This window comes from Mandrillus leucophaeus, unplaced genomic scaffold (assembly GCF_000951045.1).
Source record: "Mandrillus leucophaeus isolate KB7577 unplaced genomic scaffold, Mleu.le_1.0 Scaffold135, whole genome shotgun sequence".
Taxonomy (NCBI): Eukaryota; Metazoa; Chordata; class Mammalia; order Primates; family Cercopithecidae; genus Mandrillus; species Mandrillus leucophaeus.
In genome coordinates this window covers 2,561,132-2,576,071 of record NW_012101310.1, presented here as the reverse complement: position 1 = coordinate 2,576,071, position 14,940 = coordinate 2,561,132, and the positions used below count along the sequence as shown (strand labels likewise).

Genomic DNA, 14,940 nt, shown 5'->3' with positions numbered 1-14,940 from the left:
TTACAGCCTCCAGAAATGTGAGAAATAAATGACTGTTGCCTATAAGATAAGCCACTCAGTCCATAGCACTTTGTAACAGCAGCCTGAACTGACTCAAACAGTAGGTATTCAGTAAAATGCAGATATTGTTATTATCTTTGTCACAAGAAGGGGGAATTTCAGGCTACAACCATAATGCAAGAATTCCCAAATCATCAGTAAAAATAGCTTTACGTTTGAACATGTAAAACCATATATAGACTCTTTCGGGTAGGACATAGATATCTGATTTCAAACAAAGGCTATAACATTTTGGCAACAAAGTGCAGGGTCTTACCAGTAACATGACTGTAATTATTAGAGATCCTCTTAAGACCCAGACTCATTTGCACCTGCCCATTTTTACTTAGAATTTTGCTCAGAATCCGAGTAAGAACCTCACAAAAGTCAGGTAAGAACTTCAAGTAAATAATTCTGGGAGCAATTGCCAAACTCCCCTGGTGCCTAGGCGCCGGCAAGAGGGAAGAAGAGGCCAGTGGAATGTGCCTGCAGGAATCGCCATTCCCCGGGAGAGAGGGCGTGGCTGCCTTTCTGGGACAGGCAGGGAAACCAGAATAGCAACTGGCACCAGGCCTGACCCATGGTCAAGGCCAGAGCAGCTGCTTTCAGGCTCACCCCAACAAACAGATGAAAGGGAGTGGGGCTGGCCCCTGGGAGAGCCTTGTGTGTGTGAGAAGAGACAGGCCAAGGTGGGCGTGGGTGGAGGCCACGCAGGCTTCCGGAGAATGAGGAATGCCTGCTCAGTGTGCAGGAGAAGGGGGTGGCCAGGGCTTGAGGCCAACGCCGATGTGGGAAAGGCATGGGATGGTTTACAAAGCCTTCTCCCATAAGACCTCTGAAAGACAACACTGTTCCATTCATCCACTCAGTGAGTAGCTACGGAGCGCCGGAGCACACGGCCTCAGTGCTGAGCTGGGCCCTGGGGAGAAAAAGGGTGTGAACAAAACGGACAAAGGTTCCTGCATTCTAGAACTTCCCCCTGCCAAGAGCAGACAGGCCACAAACAAGGACAGCATCAAATGAGGAAGATGTCAGAGAGAGATGAGGGCTGTGCAGCCGAGAAACCGGGTGAAGGAGAGAGACGAGGAGGGGCTACTTAGGATTCTGGCTGCAGGAGGCCTCTCTAGAGAGGGAACGTTTGTGCTCAGACCTGAATAAAGATGAGGCAGCCACGTGAAGACCTTGGATAGAACATTCCAGAAGAGGGAAGGGGGAAACAAGGGCAGAGGGGCTCCCTGCAGAGAGAAGGCAAGCAGTGTGAGTTGGAGACCACGTCTCATCTCTTTCTACCTCCCATCTCTCCTCTCCACGCTGCCCGATGAGCCTTGTCGGTCCACCATGTTGGTCTCACTCACAGCCCTGTTGGGTAACACCTCTCATTTGGCTGTTCTTCCCGATCTCTTTGGTTCACATGGCTGAAGGGTGTTCTGTTGTGTTTTTTTCTAATTTCTTATGATGTCTAGTAGCTTTTCAATCAAGTTTGTAAATCAAAATACAGTGAAGTTGTAGTTCTACAAAACCAATACATTCTAGAAATATGCTGTACAGCATGGTGTATTGTGCGCTTAAAACTGTTAAGAGGGTAGATCTGACGTTAAGTGTCTCGGGAGGTACCATTAGCATCCAGCTTTGCAAAACAGAAAGCTGGTAGTCCACAATGACCCCTTCCCTTTCCCTCATCCCACATTGCATCCACCACTGTGTTCTGTTGACTTCACTCCCCGGCAGGCTCTCAAATTGATCCACCTCTGTGGAAAGAGAGGTGTCTTCACTGTCCTCACCTTCCTCCTACCGGCTCAGCTGCAACTGTGCTTGCTGCTTGCCACACTCCCCTCTGATCTCAGCCCCTTCCAATCTGTTCTCTGTACAGCAGCCTCCTTAGAAAAATATGGAATGTTTGCGTGGGTTCCAAGTCTTTGCAATTATAAATAGTGCTGCAATAAACATACGTGTGCATGCGTCTTTAGAGTAGAATGATTTATAATCCTTTAGGGATATACCCAGTAATGGGATTTCTGGGTCAAATGTATCCCGGAACTTAAAGTAAAATTTTTAAAAAAAATTTTTTTTTTTTTTTGAGACGGAGTCTCGCTCTGTCACCCAGGCTGGAGTGCAGTGGTGCAATCTCAGCTCACCACAACCTCTGCCTCCCGGGTTCAAGCGGTTCTCCTGCCTCGGCCACCCAAGTAGCTGGGATTACAGGCATGCGCCTCGTTAGTTTTTTGTATTTTTAGTAGAGATGGGGTTTCACCATGTTGTTGTATTTTTAATAGAGACGGGGTTTCACCATGTTGGTCAGGCTGGTCTTGATCTCCTGACCTCGTCATCTGCCCGCCTCAGCCTCCCAAAGTGCTGGGATTACAGACATGAGCCCCTGCGCCTGGCCAAATAAAAAATTTTTTTTTAATTTAAAAAATAAAAAATAAAATGTGGATCACATCCCCTACTGATTAAAACTGTCCAACAGCTTCCCAGCACTCCTAGGAGAAAGATGTTAGCATGACTCTTTGTCCCTTTCTCCTCTGTGTCCCAGCCACACGGCAAGGCCATCTACCACCATCAGTGCTTTCATACACTCCTGCCTTACCTGGGAGCTTCTTCACACCCCTTTCCCTGGCCTCGCTTGCTCATCCTTTGAATGTCAGTTCCAACCGCAGAGCCTCAGGGAAGCCTTGGTCAGCGCCCTCTTTATCACATTCTCATAGATCATGGTCCTTCACCTCGGACTGCTGATCTCTGATCTCTGTCATATTTACGTGTTAATTTACATGATTAGTTCATGTCTGCTTTTCCACTGTCTTTTCTCTTCCTCCCTCTCCCCACTTTAAGCTCCCTGAAGGCAGACACCATATTCCTCTTGCTCACTTATACCTGGCTTTGCACGTCTTTAAATACATCTCGGCAGCTCAGGAGTGCTAGACCCCAGCTCCAGGAGGAGGTCATGGCCAGAGAGGCAGTTAGGCCTGAAGCTCTGGCTCTGAAGCTGTGGGTGGAGCTGCCTGGGCAGGGCCTCTGGAACTTGCCGCTGGGCCTGGCTGCGGGAGGATGGGGGTGATTGCCAAGACCTCTGGCAGCTGAACCCTGGAACTTTGCAAGCAGGCTTTGCACCTCATTGCTCCTGGGGCAATCCAGTGATGCCAGAAAATGGTGACAGAAAGATCGACTTTAGCACCCAACCCAGCTGCTCTCGTGGTGGTGATGCCTCAGGATTTCCATCTCAACACCTTGTACAACGTGCCCAGCAATGAAACTTGGAGCTGAGTGTCAGCAGAAACAGGCAGCAAAAATACACAGGTGTGGAAGGGATCCACAATCGCAGTAGATCCCTGAAGCACTGGATTTCCCTGCGTGATAGGACTTCAAGGTATTATCGTGGAAGCAATTTGCTTTGATAGGGGGTAGCTGGGAGACTCCTTCCCCAGACGTGGTGGGAAGGAAGAGAAGAACACCACAGAGGGACTTTGGGTAGAGCTGAGTAGAGTTGGGGAAGATTTGGTGAAGCAACCTCAGCGTTTCCAATAAACTGGGAATATCCCAGGAATTATAAAGAATGAATCTACTCGATGAACATCAGGTGCTGGATGTCCAGCCTCATGACGGAGGCAGAGAACTAAACAAACTACTTGAATCAATGTAACGGGGACTATTATAAAAGTAAATAGGAATCCAGTTTTCACTTTAGGGTAAGATAACTATTATCAAGAAAACCGAAAACAACCAATTTGGGTGAGGATGTAAAGAGACTAGAACTCTCCTAGACCACTGATGGGATTGTAAGATCCTGCAGCCACTGTGGAAAACGAATGGGATCCTCGAATGAGAATGGGTTCCTCCAAAAATTAAACGTAGGCCGGGCATGATGGCTCATGCCTGGAATCCCAGCACTTTGGGAGGCCGAGGCAGGCAGATCACCTGAGGTCAGGAGTTCAAGACCAGCCTGGCCAACATGTGAATCCCTGTCTCTACTAAAAATACAAAAATTAGCTAGGCATGGGGGCACGCACCTGTGATCCCACCTACTCAGGAGGCTGAGGCAGGAGAATCACTTAAACCCAGGTGGCAGAAGTTGCGGTGAGCCGAGATAGCGCCAGTGCACTCCAGCCCGGGCAACAGAACAAGAGTCCGTCTCAAAAAAAAAAAAAAAATTAAACATAGAATTACCATATGATCCAGTAATTCTACTTCTGGGTATATACACTTGTACCCAAAGGAATCAAAAGTAGGGACTCAAATGGATATTTATAGACCCATGGTTATAGCAGCATCATTCACAATAGCCAAGAGATAGAAGCAACCCTAGTGTCCATCCACAGGTGAATGGATACATAAAATGTGGTAAATACACGCAATGGAGCGTTGTTTAGCCTTAAAAAGAAGAAAATTCTGACACATGCTACAACGTAGATGAACCTTGAGGACTATACTCAGCGAAAGAAGCAAATTACCAAAGGACAAGTATAGTATGATTTCATTTACATGTGGTAGGTAGAGTAGTCTAACTCATAAAGACAGAAAGCAGAATGGTGGTTGCAGGGGCTTATGGGAAGGGAGTCTGGGGGGTTGGTATGTATTGGGCACAGAGCTTCATTTCAGGACAATAAAAATGTTCTGGAGGTGGATGGTGGCGATAGTGGCACAATGTGAATGCACTTAATGCCACTGAACTGTACACTTAAAAATGGTTAAGGCAGCAAATTGTTATGTCACATACATTTTCTACAATTAAAATAAATAATTTTAATTTAAAAATTAATTAAAGGCCAGGCACAGCGGCTCATGCCTGTAATCTCAGCACTTTAGGAGGCCAAGGCAGGCTGATCAACTGAAGTCGGGTGTTTGAGACCAGCCCGACCAACATGGTGAAATCCCGTCTCTACTAAAAATACAAAAATTAGCCAGGTGTGGTGGTATGTGCCTGTAATGCCAGCTACTCGGGAGGCTGAGGCAGAAGAATCTCTTGAATCCAAGAGGCAGAGGTTGCAGTGAGCCAAGATCATGCCACTGCACTCCAGCCTGGCCTGGGCAATAGAGTGAGACTCCATCTCAAAAAGAACCAAAATTCATTAAATGGGAATAAGAAAGAAACTAACTTGATTCTCTGAGGATTTGGGAGACAATTGGCACAAGGGTGGAGAACAGGAAAGGGAGAGGAGTGGTATTCGTAATTAATGCCCATTAGACAACAGGACCAGGTTCTAATTGCAGCTCTGTTGCCTACTTGCTGGCTGAACCTAGGCAACTGTCTTAACAGCTTTCAACTCTGGAAGAGGAACAGGGCTGCAGGGAGGACGAGGAGATGCTGGATGTAGATTGACGTCCATTGTACATGAAGTACAACACAAATGCATGGAAATATTATTGTCTGCTGAAAGGGGTAAGGTTACCAACCTGGAGAAAAGGAAGGTGATGAGCAACAAGGAGGTGGTAATGGGAGGATGCTTTTGAGATCTGGGCGGGAGTCATGAAGGGTTAGGTCAGCCCAGTGGGGAATAAGACAGGAAAACGAGAGAAGAGGGCTAGAGTTTCCTGAGCTGGAGGGAGGGTCCTCGAGCATGGATAACAGAGGTCCAGGCAGCACAATTGGGGGAATTCTTATAAGACCCTCTGGTAGCCTAACAGAGGAGGAATGAAGAGCTCTGAAAATTGTCAGGGGTCACTAAGTTAAGAAAGAATACATTTCCGAAAATACTGACCCTAAGTCCCACCCTGAGAAAAAGGAGGAGTAAATGAAGATTGATTGGAGAGCGTTGATCAGGGTCAACATTTTTCCAAATTCTGGCACTACATCACTGGCAGTATGGGAAGTGATTTCAGCTGGCACACAGGCTCACATTAAAAGGCATAGCCATTTCAATTTTCATTCAATCTTTCCTATGACTTCCAAGACAAAGCCGCTGGTTGGTGATATTATCTACCTCTCTAAACTCTGTGAGTCTTCAGCCTTTATTTGAGAAAGAGAGCAATTTCAGTAGGCAACAATGTCTAATCTGGAAATCAGCGAATCTGGCCTACTGCCTGGTTTTGTAAGTAAAGGTGTTTTGTTTTGTTTTGTTGGAGTTGGAGTCTCACTCTGTCATCCAGGCTGGAGTGCAGTGGTGCGATCTCGGCTCACTGCAACCTCCACCTCCCTAGTTCAAGCGATTCTCCTGCCTCAGCCTCTTGAGTAGCTGGGACTACAGGCATGGGCAAACACATCCAGTTATTTTTTGTATTTTTAGTAGACAAGTTTTCACCATTTGGACAGGCTGCTTTCAAACTCCTAACCCTCAGGTGATCTGCCCATCTCAGCCTCCCAAAGTGCTGGGATTACAGTAAAGTTTTATTGGAACGCAGCCACAGTTATTCATTTACATCTCATCTCTGGTTCTTTCACCATGCAGTAGTCTGTTTTCATACTGCTATAAAGACATACCCAAGCCTGGGTAATTTATAAAGGAAAGAGGTTTAATTGACTCACAGTTCAGCAAGGCTGGGGAGGCCTCAGGAAACTTACAATCATGGTGGAAGGGGAAGGGGAAGCAAGGCACCTTCCACAAGGAGGCAGGAAGGAGAAGTGCCCAGCGAAGGGGGACGAGCCCCTTAGATCTTGTGAGAACTCACTATCACAAGAACAGCATGGGGGAAACCACCCCAATGATCCAATTACCTCTACCTGGTCTCTCCCTTGACAGGTGGGGATAGTGAGAATTATGTGGAATATAATTTGAGATGAGATTTGGGTGGGGACACAAAGTCAAACCATATCACGCTATAATGACAGTGTTGAATAGTTGTAACAGACCAACAGGATTGCCTGCAAAACCCAAAACGTTTACTATCTGGCCCAATACAGAAAAAGTTTGAGTACCCCTGGTCTGATTTAATTACAATTGTTTTGTGTTCAGTGTATTTATTCCCAAGTACTTTCTGTCTAAGTCACACCAGTGTTTCACTGATGGTGACAATAACTGATTGCAGTTTTAACAAATCACTTTTTTTTTTCTTTTTTTTTTTGAGATGGAGCCTCGCTCTGTCACCCAGGCTGGAGTGTAGTGGCACAATCTCAGCTCACTGCAAGCTCTACCTCCGAATTCACGCCATTCTCCTGCCTCAGCCTCCCGAGTAGCTGGGACTACAGGCACCAGCCACCATGCCCGGCTAATTTGTTTGTATTTTTTTAGTAGAGACAACAAATCCATTTCTAAAAATTAACAAAATAATATAGTATTAACAAACGAATATAATATTCTATAATAAGTAAGAGACGTAGATTGCAGGGATGGTACACTTAGACAACAAGTGAGGCTTGATAAACACTGGATTACGAGAGTAGGGAGCGTTGACGGATTTGAGGATGGTGAAGATAAAGAGCCACTTTGGTAGAGGTAAGGGATCTGAAGGATAAAATGGGTCTGGGAAGGGGATTTCATGAAAATAAAGGATTTGTACCTAAGAATGGTGAAATGGCACCGCACGTCCTAATAGATTTAGGGTAGTATGGGGAGGCCAAGGGATGGGCAGCTGCAACCAAGTGAAGCTGAGGTTGGTAAAGGGGAGAAAAGGATGGTGCCAGAGAGTCATGGATGGATGCCTTCCAACCTGGGGTTCTCCTTACAGAAGCATCATGGCAGAAATGTAAAGATCCCAGTGGCAACCACAACAATAACACTTGTCCCTGTTTACAGAGGGCGGGTTCTGAGCACTTCACACCCATGAACTCACTTAAGCCTCACAGTAACCCTGTGAGGAAATTGAGGCACAGAGAGGGTAAGTGACTGGCCTGGCTCAAGGTCACACAGCAGGTGAGTGGCACAGCCAGGCATTCTACTAAGCTCTGTAGGCCTTATGAAAAGGCAGGCAGGCCTAATGAACGGACTAGTATGGCTAGACCCGCCCACCTTCTATGCCTGCCACCCAGGAGGGGATAGGGCTTTTGTCATTCATACAGTCAGGTCTGGGATCTGTGACGCTGGGTCAGCTGAGCACCTGGCTAGTCCATCCTGGTCTCAGTCACCTGCCCTTTAGGATCCAGGTCATGGAGAGGCTGTCATCTGGTGACATCACAGATGACAAATCATGATGACTTTGCCACGGGAGTGACAAAGTCTCAATTGCCGAGAAGAGGCAGAGCTGTGAGGCAGCAGCAGAAAGACAGACCTCTCAGAGGCACAGGGGTGGCTGCAGCCCCAAAAGCCCAGCAAAAATCTCAGAAGGAGAGAGGCAGAGGGGCCCTCGGTGACCAAACTGGAAGTTATAGGCCAGGGTCTAGGCGTCCGCCTGTGTCTTCCACGCTGTGTTATGGTTCAGAAAGCAAACGTCCAGAGGAATGCAACAGATGTCTACTGTCTTATACTTCCCTGTTTTTGCAATTTTTTCTGAAATTATTAAATTGCAATATAATCTGAAATTATATCATTCATGTGTTAATTATCGCCTCCACTCTTAGCGTGTTATCTCGGTGATGTTAGGCCAAGATCAAGATCATACTCGATCTTGATCCCACTGCCTGACCCATAGTAGGTGCTAATAATATTGGTTTAATTTAAATCCCACTTCAGCTCAAACTTCAAAATGTGTAGGGGTCACTTAGGGTTATCCACTCTTGGAGAATGAGCACTTTGGCCTGGTAAACAGAAGGGACTGTAGCCAGAACCCAAGCAGGGCAAGAAGACCCCACCTTCTCAGCTTCTCACCCAGGGACGCAGAGATAGCCAACAGCATCTCCGTGTCCCCAGGGGAGACGGGGAGGGGTTGAAGCATCTGTCCTGGTGCCTGGTGGCATGGTGGGCCACCATCAATGGGGTGCTGACTTTGCAATTATGTTTTTTTCCGAAAACTTGGTTTGAGAGTCTAAATTTTCTATCTATACGGGCTAGAAATCAAAGGATGTCCAAATAAACAAACAAAACTTTTAACTATTGCTATGGGCTGTGGCTTCAATTCTGTCCTCTCAATTCATATGCTGAAATCCTAACCCCCCATAACTCAGAGTGGGATTTTATTTGGAAGTGGGATCTTTGCAGATCTAATTAGTTAGGATGAATTCATACTGGAGCAGGATGATGCTTCTTATAACGGGGAAAAGGTGGACACAGACATACGCACAGGGAGAACGCCATGTGAAGATAAAGGTGGAGATCAAAGTGGTGCATCTACAAGGCCAGGAATGTCACAGAAGGCCAGCAAACCACCCAGAGCTAGGGCCGAGGCCTGGACCCCATTCTGCCTCACAGCCCTCAAGGGAACCAACCCTGGAGACACGCTGGTCTCAGGACTTCCAGGCTCCAGAACTGGGAGATGATACATTTCTGTTGTTCGAGTCACCCTGGCTGTGGTGCTTTGTTACGGCGGCCCTGGCAAACCATGCAGCTATTTCCAGCTGTGGATCCAGCCTTGGGAAGTGAGCAAGTCATGAAGGATCTCCGTGGGAAGAAGAGGGTGGTGGTGTTCTTTTTGCTAACGGGGCTGGAGCAAACTGCTCTCTGATCACCTGCCCCTCATCCATGCCTGCCTCCGCCCAGGCAGTTTCTGGTTCCCACACTTGGAGTCACCCTCCCTACTCACTTTCATCTCCCTTGTTTTCTTTCTAGCCTGCCCCCCATCCAGGGCGCCAGACTCACCTGGCTTTGCATCAAACATCCCAGTGGGTCTCTCTCAGCTGTGCAAATATCGAGGCTGCCTCAACACACAGGAGTGGTAACTTTGGGAAACGAGAGTAAGAAAGATACACAGGGGCAGAGGTGGAGGGGCACTTCACAGCCTGGCCAGTCACCTGGAGTGGGGCCATGGTTAGCCATTTTCCATAATGGCCAGGTATTATGAGAGGGAACGCAGACTGCGGAACGTAGAGTATGATGTGGCCCATTTCTGTAAGGAAGAAGGATGTTTATGGTTCTGCAGGATGCATCCCAAGGAGTTTGTGCTAATTAGCTCTGGATACTGAAATAGCAAGTGGTTTCAATTTGCTTCCTTTTGCTCGTAAATATGGCATAGTATTTTAGCAGGAAACATGTATGTGAGTGTGCTTGTGTGTGTAAAAATAGTAATACAGTCAGCCCTCTGTATCTGGGGGTTCCATGTCTGCAAATTCAACCAACCATGAACCTAAAATATTCAGAAAAACCGCAAATATAAATAATGATACAACAATCAAAAACATGAATAGAAAATATAGTATAACAACTATTTGTGTAGCATTTACTTTGTATTAGGTATTATAAGTTATCTAGAGATGATTTAAAGCCTAGGGGAGGATGTACATAGGTAGTTTTTTGGTTTTTGTTTGGGATTTTTTTTTTTTTTTTTTTTTTTGAGACAGGATCTCACTCACTACGTCTCCCAGGCTGGAGTGCAGTGGAATAATCACGGCTTACTGCTGCAGCCTTGACCTCCTGTGGTCAAGCAATCCTCTTGCCTCAGCCTCCTGAGTAGCTAGGACTACAGGCATACACCACCACACCTGGCCAATTTTTGTGTTTTTTGTGGAGACGGGATATCCCTATGTTGCCCGGGCTGGTATCAAACTCCTGAGCTCAAGCAATCCACCCGCCTCGGCCTCTCAAAGCCCTGGGATTACAGGCTTGAGTCACTGCACCCAGCTGCGCAAAGGTTCTATATAAGGAATTTGAGCATCTGTGGATTCTGGGGTCCCCAGGGGTCCTGGAGCCCATCCCCCACAGACAACAAGGGACAACTGTACTGAGAATCTTGAGTAGATCCAGAACCTGAGGAATCGGCATTTCCCTGGATGCTCAATGTCTGTGTCGAGTGAGGTTGACCTGAAGTGGGGTGGATGGAGAAGATGTCTTTTCCATCTCTGCCCCTTTCCTGCCCTTATCCTTACTGTCTATGATCCCAGGGAGCTCAGATCCTTCTGTCTGCAGAGCGAGGCCTCTACAAGAAGGCAAACCTTCTCTTGCTAATATGGACCAATTCTTACAGCAACACTTCAAAATCGATCGATGTTACAAACTCTTGTCTGTGGCCTCTACATAAAACCTTTCCCCGCAAGGGAGAGAGTAGGGCAGAGAGGTGAAGAGGAATGGAAACTCCGCCACACCACCCCACTGTACTAGAAACAGCAGCTGTGTCTCAGAAACAGGGCACTCAGGCTCTCCGGCTCCCAGGTTAGAGAACAAGGCACAGAACGGCCCCTCCCCCAGAATCACGGGACCACCAACTTGGCAGATGCATCCAAGGGCACCCTGACTCCTCTGCCACGTGGATTGTTGATCCCAGCAATGACCAGCCCAATTAACAAGGATGTCAGGCTGTTTGGGTCCAGATCATTCCTGAGCCATGAAACAGTTAAGAAATATCCTGCCCCACTGGCTGCCGTGCTCATAAAGGTAAGACCCACGTGTACTTCCTTGTGGCTCCAAGACGCGCAGGCTCGCTCATTTGCTCACACCCAGCAGGCAGAGAAGGCAGCAGCAGGCAGGACCGCCACCCTCCCATGCAAATCACCCCCGGGAGTGCAGCTGGGCTCCTCCCGCTCCTCCTGGGCAATGCTCCTGGGGAGTCTGTGGGGAAGATGCCATCCAGGGCGCTGTGTGCTCTTCCTGGTCCTCGCCCTCCTGCTGGATGTGGTCGGCCTGGTCTTTTTGCTGCTGGGGATCTTGGCCTCCCTGAGTTACTGGGACTTCTTCGTCTACACAGGTGCCCTGATCCTGGCTTTCAGCCTACTGTTCTGGGTCATCTGGTATTCCCTCAACATCGAGGTGTCTCCTGAAAAACTGGACCTGTAGTTTGGTCATGGGAAGAGGAGGTGAGACGCAGGTGCCGTACGCAGACATGTCTGTGGACCTGAGGCTCTTGGGCAGCAACACGTTGCCGCTTCCACCTAGCAAGCCCCGCTGGGACGAGGTGAGTGCACGTAAGACCTACCTGGCAGGGTGGCCAGAGAGGCTTGGACAAGCAGGGGCAAGACCAGGCCTGCTGAGGCTGCAAGAGCAAGTAGCCGGACACTGCGTCCCGACTGGGGATCCTGTGACCCCGGTCTCAGGTCCTGCTGGGGTGGCCAGCCAAGAGGACGTGGGGCAGGTGTTTTCTCCTCTGGGCCGTTTTCCTCACGGAGGCTGGGAAGAGAGTCTCAACAGCCCCTTCCACCCCTGATAGGCCACGAATGATCCTGCCTACCAGGCAGAATGGGAAATTATCCCTTTAGCTTGGAACCTGGGGAGACAAAGACCCCATCTGGCTTCTCTGTTGGGAAGAATCTCTGCTGGGGAGAAAAGTCTTTAGCACGGGAGAGGATGGAAAGTTCCCCAATGACTCTTGTGCCCTTACATGCATGAAGGGGTGTGAACCGGGCTATGGTAAAAGCAAACAGAGCAGAACCACCCAGAACGGCCCCTCGTATTCACTTCCTCTTCCACCTGCCCAGATGGGATACATGAAGGGGGGTAGGGACTACTTTGCCTCCATGCTCATTCAGTGCACACAACTCCTCTCTCTGCAGTGTTCCCACCCCACCCTCACTCACACACACACGCAGCCAATACATGTGCCCAGCCAGTCTCCAAGACCCAGAAGTCAGGGGACTTCGGCCTCATGGATTTCATCAGCCGAGTTGCGCGTCACACCTCACTCTATTGCGTGCAACCAAAGAGGCAGATAGTTGTAAGATTTTTTCACATCAAGACAGAGTCCCAGGGATAGAGTGATCTGGTCCTGACAACGCTGAATTAGAGATGGACAGCTCTCTCCAGGGGACTGAAGTCAGAGCCCTAGTTCTTTGGGCAGCCGTACCCTCCTCCCCAGGTGGGCCCAACCTGCACGCGGGTGTTTCCAGGCACTCCCATTTCTTACTCCGTGACCAGAAGTAAGAGCAAAGGCCGTTGCTGAGTTGAAAGAAGGAAACAATGATTGTGTGTTTTGTGGGGGATTACACCTGACTCTCAGAACTCAGAGAAAAGAGCAGCAAACTTAGGAGATCTCAGTAGCGTAAGGTAAGCCCATACCTAGTAAATGATGTAGAAGGAGATGAGCAGTCAGTCCCACTCTGATCTTCAACACTTGTTAGCTGGGTGATGTTGGCCAGGTTACACTCTCTGAGCCATGGGATTGTCATCTATAAGATGAAGAGAATAGTTTCAGCCCTTATTGCTGCAAGGATCAAAAAGAGATAAGGCAGGGAAAGGCTGTACAATTGATGTGGTTCTTACACCAGATGTCAAGCATACAAAATGCATAATCTGGGATGAGTTAACTGACCCAGAGTCCAAATGTGAGGTACCTTGGTGTCTCTCAAATTGGTAGTGGTGGGGGTCAACTCACACTTTGCATCATGAAACTTCAGAGCAAAAAGGGGCCCTGATTTGTGTGCTGGTACGTTGGAATGTGTCAGGCACTGTGCAAGACACTGGGGATAAGAAATCAGATGCATGGACCAGGCACAGTGGCTCACGCCTGTAATCCCAGCACTTCAGGAGGACGAGGTGGGTAGATCACTTCAAGTCAGGAGTTCAAGACCAGCCTTGGCAACATGGTGAAACCCCATCTCCACCAAAAATACAAAAAAATTAGCCATGCATGGTGATGCACACCTGTAAACCTGGCTATTCAGGAGGTTGAGGCAGAAGGATTGCTGGAGCCCGGGAGGTACAGGCTGCTGGGAGCAGAGATTGCACCACTGTACTCCAGCCTGGGTGGCAGAGTGAGACCTGTCTCAATTTAAAAAAAAAAGACACGACACGGGGGCTTTACCATCTGGTGAGAAAGACAGACACTCACCAAAGATTCACACTTACAGAAGTACAATAACAAAGTCAGGTCTGCACTAGGAAGGAGAGGAGCACCCTCCCACAAGAATATTCAATAGAGAAACTGACCCAGAAGATGGAGTCAGGGAAGGCTTCCTGGAGGAGGTGATGTTAGGCTGAATGCCAAAGGAAGGGTGGGAGGTGAATGGAAAGTCTTTCAGGGAGAGGCAATGGCTTGGGCAAAGGCCCTGGGATAACAGGAAATAAAAGACGACAGGGAGATTGAAGGGCAGAGAGCAAATGTCAGAGAGGGTTAGAGCTCTGCGGTAGACAGAGGCCAGGTCTTGCAGGGGCTCGAGGGCCTTCTGAAGGATTTTGGTCATTACTTGAAGAACAATAAGAATCCATTGAAGAGATATAAGCAGAGGTAGGGGCTTAATGTAATTGGACCTATGTTTCCAAAAGACCACCCCAGCCACAGTATAGATTATTATGGTTACGATTATTACCAGCTGAAACCCATTCTGGGAGCCAAGACAAGTGCCCAAACAACACAGAGCCCCCAGTGTGAGGCTCCGTGCCCTGAACAGCCTTCCTTCATTGAACAGAAGTTCAGTAGCCCAGCGTTGAAGAGCATGGGCCATACCTAGACTGCCTGGCTTGAATCCAGTCTTACTCCTTTCTAGCAACGTGACTTGGGGCAAGTTACTTCACCTCTCCACGCCCCATTACTCCAAATATGTAAAATGGAGATGGTGCTAATAATAGCCACTACATCATAAGGATGTTGCACAGATTAGGTGGATTAATATTTGTTCAGCACTATGCAAGTGATGACTAAATAAAGCGTCAGTCACGACGCAGGTAGCCAGCACATTACGGAGGGTGAGGCCCTGAAGCATTATGATCAATTCTAATGGCAATGTACATCAGGATTTTTCAGTAGATACGAGAATGGATGCTGCCACAGAATGCCAGGGTTTTGTCCTGGTTCAAAGAAACTTTGGAAGTTTTAATAAGTTCTTTATTGTATGCTTTACCGAACCGCCATCCCCTGACACATTTCAGGGATGGCCCAGAGGCACAGATTCGTGTGTGCTGAGACCTGCTGTTCAGGACGTTGCTCGCTTACGGGGCTGCCCAACCCTCCTCCACCCCGTGGCCTTGGGCGAGTCATTTTACTTCCCTTTAGAGTTAAAGATGTGGTTTCTGGCCGGGC

General features: G+C 48.1%; 2 long non-coding RNA genes across 2 annotated transcripts in view; one reads left to right on the top strand and one right to left on the bottom strand.

Moving 5' to 3' along the window:
* Positions 1 to 1,011: 1,011 nt before the first annotated feature.
* The window catches only part of LOC105534445, a 104,157-nt gene continuing 90,228 nt past the window's right edge, over positions 1,012 to 14,940 (bottom strand). The window contains exons 2-4 of the long non-coding RNA XR_001005275.1: positions 12,981 to 13,090; positions 9,639 to 9,718; positions 1,012 to 1,274 (exon numbers count right to left, since the gene is read on the bottom strand). This is a non-coding gene — a long non-coding RNA (uncharacterized LOC105534445). The remainder of the gene's footprint in view (positions 1,275 to 9,638; positions 9,719 to 12,980; positions 13,091 to 14,940) is intronic.
* The window catches only part of LOC105534444, a 9,111-nt gene continuing 5,560 nt past the window's right edge, over positions 11,390 to 14,940 (top strand). Inside the window, exon 1 of the long non-coding RNA XR_001005274.1 lies at positions 11,390 to 11,883. This is a non-coding gene — a long non-coding RNA (uncharacterized LOC105534444). The remainder of the gene's footprint in view (positions 11,884 to 14,940) is intronic.